This window comes from Triticum dicoccoides, chromosome 3B, assembly GCF_002162155.2.
Source record: "Triticum dicoccoides isolate Atlit2015 ecotype Zavitan chromosome 3B, WEW_v2.0, whole genome shotgun sequence".
Taxonomy (NCBI): domain Eukaryota; kingdom Viridiplantae; phylum Streptophyta; class Magnoliopsida; order Poales; family Poaceae; genus Triticum; species Triticum dicoccoides.
In genome coordinates this window covers 756,317,766-756,326,863 of record NC_041385.1, presented here as the reverse complement: position 1 = coordinate 756,326,863, position 9,098 = coordinate 756,317,766, and the positions used below count along the sequence as shown (strand labels likewise).

At 43.7% G+C, this 9,098-nt stretch overlaps 1 non-coding gene and 1 pseudogene across 1 annotated transcript; both read right to left on the bottom strand.

Moving 5' to 3' along the window:
* Positions 1 to 1,926: 1,926 nt before the first annotated feature.
* On the bottom strand, positions 1,927 to 2,077 carry LOC119282865. The gene has a single exon (XR_005138904.1). It is a non-coding gene; the product is annotated as a U4 spliceosomal RNA (small nuclear RNA).
* Positions 2,078 to 4,332: 2,255 nt separating this feature from the next.
* Positions 4,333 to 8,846, bottom strand: LOC119278300 (annotated as a pseudogene).
* Between the last annotated feature and the right edge of the window lie 252 nt (positions 8,847 to 9,098).

The window sequence follows — 9,098 nt, the reverse complement described above, 5'->3', positions numbered from 1 at the left end:
ACGGGATGGAGTCACCGGCGGCAGCAGCAGCAGAGGAACGACGGTGGGCGTGCGCGTGAGCAGATGTGATCTGTTCGTGGCGGCTAGGGTTAGGAGACACCGCATACTTATAGGCGCAGCCGCGTGGAGAGACGTGGGCTCGACCCACGTCCGAGTCCGTGACAGCCCCACGATCCGACGTCTCAGATCGTGGCCCAGCTGTCAGAAAACTCTCCGTTAGTGACTGGCAAAAATAAGCGCGTAGGTGTGAGCTCGGCTCGGCTCAATCCCGCAACCCGCGGCGCGGCGCGTCGTGACGAGGCGTGGCGTGGCGTGGCGAGGCGGGCGGCGGAGGAGGAGTGCGCGAGGGCTCTTCTCTTCTCAAGCTCCAATAGCATGTAGAAGAGAAACCCTTATAAACCACTCCAACTCTCCTTCCACTTCCGGAGTGGGACTAAACTTCCCACCACACCTAGTGCCATATAACTCACATGGGCCCTTAGAGATTTTTCAGAAATTGCAATATGGGCCTAGAGCCCATCTCAGATTTCAGCAGGTTATACCTTACGGCCGGGTTACACCGCGGGGTATATCCCCGACAGAGGTAGAGGGAAAGAAGGCTTTGCCCTAGCTACCTTGCGAAATGGGAAAGAAAGACGTGTTGCTTACCAACTGATTATATACTCTCTCATTTGTGTATACCCTGCTCTAATATTGGCTAATTTGAGTGTATAAACTCATAGAGTACCCGTCAGAAGAGAACAGATTTTTGTTTTGTTTTGAAAACTGACGGAAACCGACAAGTTCGTTGATTACCAGCGTGAGTGAAGTTGTCCCAGATCAGATGCTTGAGCTCTTGCCATCCTCAGCAACAGCGCCCTCGTACTGCATTAAAAAACAGAGCAAATTAACCAGAGCAGCGCACTGAGGGCAGGAGAAACAGAGTGACTTTTGTAAGAGATCGCTGCTACTCCCTTCTACTCCCTCGATATCATAATGTAAGACGTTTTTTTTAACACTAGTGGCTTGTAGAACATTCTTATATTGTAATAGGAGTCTAGGACGGAGGGAGACAGGGAGTAGCTGATAAATCCAAACCAATATTCAGTCACCTGGCATGCGGAGGTGGTGGCGCCAAAGACGAGGCCCGGTGGGAAGTCGCTCCGCGTGAAGGGGACAGAGCACTGCTACATAGACGACATTTAGCAAACGATACATGCACGACATACGTATCACGCCATCCATGAGCAAGGCTGAAACAACAACCAACGGCTGGATTAGCCATCGTCCGAGTGTTGTTCAGCGCTGTATCGTCTGTGAAGTACTTTCAAAAGGGACACGCCATGGGCGGCGAGAAGCAGGAGGAGGAGGAGCAAGAGGGAGAAGAAGGCCATGGCAGTGGCCTGTACTGATGATATGTGCTTTCTCATCCGGCAGTTGCATCACCTGTTCCCCAACTCTCATTACTCACTCTTTTGACAGCAAAGAGCGAACAAACCACGTGTGTCTCCGAACAGTACATTAGTACAACCCACAACCAGACGGGCGAGACAAGGACGGGTGGTGTGGTAATCTTGTTCTTACAGGTGTCTACTAATCCTACATGCACATCGACGGTGATCAGGCTTTAGTAACATCAGAATCAATATAGTATTTCGGTGATGAGGCTTTGCATTTGTGCTACTGATGTTACTAATGGTACACAGATCCGCGGCAGCTTCATCTGTAGCCGTACTAGCTTACGTTTGTGCATTTCTGCTTACATTTCTGTGGAACGGCAGCATCAATCGTGCTGTAAGTCATTGAAAATTTCATTATCTTCAGTATCCGCTGATCTGAGAGAAACAACCAGTACTAAGTCCCGTTTGAGAAGAAACTAGTACTCCCTCTGGTCTTAGGCCATGTAGCTAAAAAACTGAACAAATACTTTCATCTTCATATTTGTAGGGCTTTACCCTCCCCGAAGGAAAGGAGCCCTTTCAGAAATTCTCAGTGGCCCGGGAGGGCCAAAGAGGGGGTTTGGAAATAGTTTTCAACCAGCAATTGACGCGCCTCGGTATAACCTCACTAGCTGCGTCATTGCCCCAAGCGCAAAGATGCCTCTAACGGCTCGCCTGCTATCCCATCTTATACCCGGCCACCCCTGACACTCTTTTTTTTTTTTTGATCGTACCCCCCTGACACTCTTTCCTCCACAACCAATGTGGTACAAACTAAGATAACCCTGCACAGAGCAAAACAAACCCACTCGATGAATTAGGAGCGGGGCAGCAATCCTTGCTAGGCCGTGCCTCCCACGGCCCACAAAAACCAGGGAGCCCGACTTGCTGCAAAAAACGAAGTGACAAGGAATCGCGCAGAGTGCGCTAACCAACACAGCCAAACCACCTTCTACGATTATCTAATTCCTCTATCTTCTTTACTTCTAACGAGTTTTTCTTTTTTCTTTTTTTCTGTTGTTTTTTCTTTTTGCCTTTTCTTTTTCTTTTTTCTTTTTCCTTTTTCTGCCTTTTTCAAAATCGACGAACTTTTTTTCAATTTTATGAACTTTTTTCATATTTGGTGAACTTTTTGCAAAATCGATGAACTTTTCTCACCAAATTCCATGAACTTTTTTCAAAATTGATGAACTTTTTTTCAAATTCAACAAACATTTTTTGAAAATCAGTGAACTTTTTTAAATTCGATGAACTGTTTTCGAATTGGATGAACTATTTTCAATATCCAAAATATGTTCAGATTTTTCGAAATTCGTTTGCCTTTTCAGAAAATGTTTTTTGAAATTCCAAATTTTGTTCATGTTTTCGAATTTTGTTCACGTTTCAAAAATAGTTTCGAATTTCAAATTTTTGTTCACCATATTGAGGAAAAATGTTCACCATACATTGAAAAAATGTTCAGTGTGTATAAAAAAATGTTTCATCGTGTATAGAAATTTTGTTCATCATGCATTCAAAACGAGTTCATCGTATTTAAAAAAAAGTTCTATGTGTATTTGAATATTGTTCACCATACATTGAAAAAATGTTCAGTGTGTATAAAAAAATGTTCATCGTGTAGAGAAATTTTGTTCAGCATTCATTCAAAAAAAGTTCAGCGTATTTTAAAAAAATGTTCAGTGTCTCTTTGAATGATGTTCACCCTATAATAAGAAAATGTTCAATGTGTATTCTAAATTCCCTTTCTAAAAATTGTTCACAGTACAAAAAAAGTATTCAATTTTCGAAACTTGTTCACTTTTTGACTTTTGAAAAACATAGTTCACATTTAAAAGAAAAGGAATATTCGAAATTTGCGTATGATATTCGAAACATTTGTTCGCATATTTAAGATTTTCAATTTTTCCAAGAATTAATGGAAAATGTTGAAAAACCCTGGATCTACCATTTGGGTTGGTACTTAAAAACAAACGCCGTTTTTAGGATGTACACAATTAGTATCCCAGCTGGCCAGCTTCGTTAGCATGCAGCGCTATGTCTGGAGTTCGAGTCCCATTGTGATTGTTTTTTCAAATTCGTTGAACTTTTTTTTAGATTTGATGAACTTTTTTTAAAAAAGAAGGATGAACGTTTTTTTCAATTTCGTTGAACTTTTTTTAGATTTGATGAACTTTTCTTATAAAAAGAAGGATGAACGTTTTTTCAAATTCATTGAACTTTTTTTAGATGCGATGAAATATTTTTAAAAAAGAAGGATGAAATTTTTTCAAATAGATGAACTTTTTTTAATTTACTGAACTTTTCTTAAACATCAATGAACTGTTTTTTTTAATTCGTAAACTTTTTTCAAAATTTGATGAAGTGTTTTTAAAATAGTTAGGAAATCTAATAAATAGCGCTAATTTATTGGTTCTTATACATTTCACGTTCGTTGTAGTCACTAGCTTTCCTTCCTCAGCGCGTGGTGGGCCGGCCCATGAGGTGCGGCGTGTGACTGCCAGCTTCCTGAACCGGCGCTTAAGGCGCCGGTTAGGAGCTCCCCTCCATACGACACTTGAAATGGCCATCATGGTATTCCCACCATACACAAAATGAATTGTGTACGTGCAGCTTGTACAAAGCCAGCAGCATTTCTAAGGGTGGTACCAAACCTACTCAAACAGTACAGATCAGTAAAGCTGTACAAATACAAACCCCAGCAGCGGCCTAAACCAGAATCAAAACTACTGTTACTAAAACACAACATTTTCTTCACACATTAAACACTGCAGTTGTTGAGCACCTACCAAATCCCGCCTCTCGGACTCTCAACTCAAGCAAGGGCTTCACTTGGACACGGAAATCAGTCTCGACCGAGGATGCGCCTCTTCGAGAACAACAAGCAGGATGCAGTAGAAACATAGATTGAGCGGTATCTACTAACAGCAAGGTAAACAAATTTTACAACATTGTTTTCTCACATGTTCGACACAACTGTTTCCTGAAATCAGTTTTACAGCATGGAACTGAAATAATACAAAAAAAGTACAGGGCCTCCTGAAGGCAATGAACACCGGCATTTTCAAAACAGAAACCGTATCACGATACAAAAGTACAAGACTCGCAAATGGTGTCTTAAGAATTGTAACATGCCAGAATTATTAAATCTAGAATGACATGGATGCACCATACCAGAATGCCACTGCAGAAAAAAGAACCACTATGCCGCATTCAGACACGAACCTCTGGAACACGCGTCATCTTCTGGTGCATCCCGTTGATGTCCCACTGAGTTTTGAAGTCCCTGTGCAAGCGCAGCAGCCAAAGCTTCTTCAGGGAACCAAGGGATTCAATGCCTCGAGGGACCTTGTCAAGCTTCGACAGCGAAACAACATACAAACCATCAATGCATGGGAGGGCACCATCCATGATCTTTAGCTCGTTGACATGAGGCATGTCCTTCAACACAAGCGTCTTCAGCTGAGGAAAGGAATCTGCAGAAAGAACCAAGATATTTGCACTGCGCATGTTGTTAAGTTTCAGATATGTGAGGTTCCGCAGGTGTGGTGCAAGCATCCCTAGCGGATCTTCATCTTCCCCGAGGTGACACCAGCTTAGTGCTAGATACTTGAGATTTTCCCCGTGGCTGCGAAATATCGGGCAGTCCAGTGTCCCCTTTGCCCATTTCCCTCTGATGATCAACTTGTGGAGATGTGCAGACCTTGGCTTGAGAGCCTCGAAACAAAGTGCCTCATTCTCATCCTTCCCGGAAAGAAGCAAGCTGGAAAGATGTTTCATATTTGACAGGGTGTCAAAAATATTTGCACAATCAGCAGAACTTATGTTGTCAATCCACAGAGTTCTAAGTTGCATCATTGTCTTCAGCTGCTCGGCCAAATCCTTGCTGGCTTGGATGGTCTCAAGAGTCTGCAGCTCTTCAATACTGGATAGTTCTTTAGGTGCTTGAACTCCGATAAAGTACCGAAACTCCGTCTGCTTCTCATCAGCAAATCTATCAGCAAATAGGTGCCGTAGATTCTTGAGCTTGGCAATCCCACTTGGCAGTTTCTCTATTTTAGTTTGCTTGATGTCCAGAGTTTGCAGGTTAGATAGTTTCTCAACAGAGCCCGGGAGGGACCTGACCTTAGTGCGGCGTAAGCCAATGTAACGTAAATTGAAGAGTGTCCCTATCAATGCCGGTACTTCAGTGATTTCAGAGTCTTGTAGCTCGAGGACAGTCAGATAGCTGGATTTCGACAAAACTGAGGATAGCATGGCAGGTGTTGCTCCTAGCGACACTAGAGTTCGAAGACGTGGAAGTTCAATTTTCCGTGCAGTATTCTCTTTCCATCCACATGATGACAGACGACGAGCATCCATATCCATCTGTTGCATTGTGCCATAGTCGCTTGTGGATACAAACCGCTACTCCCTTGCAATACAAAGAGCCAGCTCTCGCACAATATCATGCATCGTACAGGTGCTCACCCTTCCCAGTTCATCTCTATCCATGACTTCAAGCATATTGCGGTGGATCAGTTTCCTTAGGTTTTCCTCGGCCACCTCCTCTGGGGTGCTATTTCCTTTTCTCAACACAAAGCCTTCTGCAACCCAGAGCCTCGCAAGGGTCTCACGTGACATTGGGTAGTCTTCCGAGAATAAGCTACAGTACAAGAAGCAGTTTCTGAGGTCTCCAGATAGGTCATGGTAGCTCAGATTCAAAACTGCCTTGACATGATCATTGTTCGACAGCTCAGTTGGAAGCTGATTGTATAATTGCTCCCAATCATATTGTGTCTGTGGCCTCGAAGACAAGAGGCCGCCAATCGATAAAATTGCTAGTGGCAGTCCCCGACACCTATGAACTATAGATTTAGCAGTTTCCAAAAGATAATCAGGACACTGCTGGTCCTTTTTGCTATAAAAGACCCTTCTGCAGAAGAGTTCAAATGCGTCATTGTCCCCCAAAGGCTTGAGATCGATACGACGTGACGAGTGAGCAACAGCAGCAACATGGTTATTCCGCGTTGTGATGATGATGCGACTTTCACGAGAATTCTGGAGTGCATCTCGCAGTTGATAGTACACGTCCTGGTTCCAGACATCATCCAAGACGAACAAACATTTCCTATCTTGAAGTGTTCGCTTTATTTCTTCCTTCAAGTCATACACATCCATCCGGTCAATGTTAGATGATGCTTGTTGTTCAGTGTAACCAACCTTCCTGAGTAACTTCCTCAACAGAGCTTCAACGGTGTAGGTCTGAGACACAACCACCCATGCATGAGCTTGGAAGTTGGCCTTTTCACGTTCATACACATTTGTGGTGAGGGTTGTTTTTCCCAAGCCACCCATACCTGACACTGTTATCACCCTACCGTCCATCTCATCCGAGTACAGCCATTCAGTCAGCATTCTCCTGTTATCTTCAATTCCAATCAGATCTTCATCTTTCACAAGTTCAGGGAAGCGATCTTGGGACCGTTGTCTTTCCACCTCACTAAGCGGGTCATGAACATACTGGGGTGGTTGCGACCACCCCTTGAGCTCGATAACTTGCTTGATGTCCTTCTCTATCTTGACTACCTCATCGGTAATTTGACTGAAAACCAGGAGATAATGTGATCCTTTGAGGAAACGCTTCTTCAGAAAACCTTCTTCTGCCATTTGAAGAGAGTGATATGAGTATTTGTCCAGCACATCCTCAACGCGGTAGGCCAACTTCCTCACCTCCCCAATCCAACCCTTCATGAACTCATTGGTGAGGTACATTGTGCCAATCTCCCGTATGATGTTGTTCATGGCTTTTAACTGAACCTCTATTTGCCCAATCTTGTCATTCAGATCAATCAGGTTACCAACTTTTGCTAACACCTTGGCCACCAAGGCCTTGGCAACCTCATCAGTTAAAACCTTCCCAGTCTTTCCAAGAGCAAGGAGCACAGCCTCCGCCATTTGTGCTGAATAAAATAAACATAGATCACGTGTTAAATGGGACGATAACTGATTTCATCCCAAAAAAATTAGGTCGCAAACTAGCTATATATATATATATATATATATTCAGAGAGAAAATTTCTCTGATGCTTGACTTATTTCCACTAATTTTCCAACTCAAAATCTCTAGCGTTGTTGACACTTAACTCCACTGGTTTCATGCATGGATGGAATGTGTAGTTCTGTTGATATTTAATAAGAATTTTATCAAAATATCATGAGTGAAGATACCTTATGCCAATGTACCTGTAGTAGATAAATATACAATTATCACTCTTTGTCAGCTAACACTGAGATAATCTGATAGAACTACTAATTGGGTCCATATATTACATATAAGGAAAAAGATATAGCGTTGTGCTGATAAATGGTATTGTGAATGAAGGAAAATTTAAGTCATGTTTTAATACATAACTAAACGCAGTACATTTGTGTGACTTGACTTAATCGCTTAAATATAGTCGTGTCCGCTATGGAACTTTAATGCTTATGATGGAATAAATAGCTGCAATTGTTACAAAATACAGCAAAATTGAAATGTTCTTCTATGAAGGAGGGAGTACTAAATACACCGCCACAAGAGAACACCTTAAAGGGATATGTTGATTAAACATGTTACAAAGATGTCGAACCTCATATGCAGGTACAGAAAAATTAGAACTTTTATACCCCCCCTAAGTCAACATGTCATAGGCATTGTGTGCCCCATATGTCAATATGTCATGGCCACAGTGGTGTCTAACTTTGCTGCCGCACATGAGGATTAAACCTGGTATGGGAACACGTGTTGGTGAAGTGTTTCTCGTTCTTCCGACATGTGGTTTTGGCTGTGTTGTGAAAATCACATTGCAAGCTGTGAAAGAGCTAGTCTGGCTTGATACATCCATACTGAAAGAGAAAAATCGTTACCTAACTGACGACGAAACTAGTAACCGGGCCGGGCAGGATAGCTTGAAAGCCGCTCTCACATGCTGCTGATTCACATCAGAGTTTGCCGGAGGCTTCGGCCCTGCAGCATCAAAGAAGGAATGATGAATGAGCATATCTGCAGTCAAGACAGGCTAGGAGCAGAGTGGGGAACTGCTGAAAGGCGGGCAGGAATCGGCCCAAATCAGAAGCGCATATCACACCCTGATAATATGGGGATTGGATTCGCCATCTCGGCGCGACGACCCAGGTCCGGCTGCCAGATCCGGAAGCACAAAGTGCGGCCTGGGCCGCCGGCGCAGTCCGACGAGCAAGCCCGGACAGAGCGCGGAATCAAAGCAGGACGAAGAAGAGGATCTAAGGAAGAGCGTGTGCGCACCTGCCTGTCGGTCGCAGTGGAGGTCGCTGGCGGGAGGAGGAGGAGACCTTGACTTTGAGGATGATGCAGCGGACTAGCTGCAGGTCCGTAGCTGAGTGAGCTGTGCTTCTTCTCCGAAGGCACCTTCCTCTCGGAAAATATCTTTGTTTTTTGGGCATTTGTTGCCCCCTTCTTCCTTTTTTCGCCTTTAAAGATTCCGAGAAATCATTATACGGCCTACTAGTACTACCTCCGTCCGGATTTATCAAACCTTTTGTAATTTGTGTCAAATTTTAACTAAAGAATTAACTAGGGTCCGAATAACTGCCACACGTGTGGCGTCGACGGAAACCAGCCCGCACGCCTCGTGTGGCATGGACGGGAACCGGCCCGCATGACCACGTCCGCGCGCACAAAAG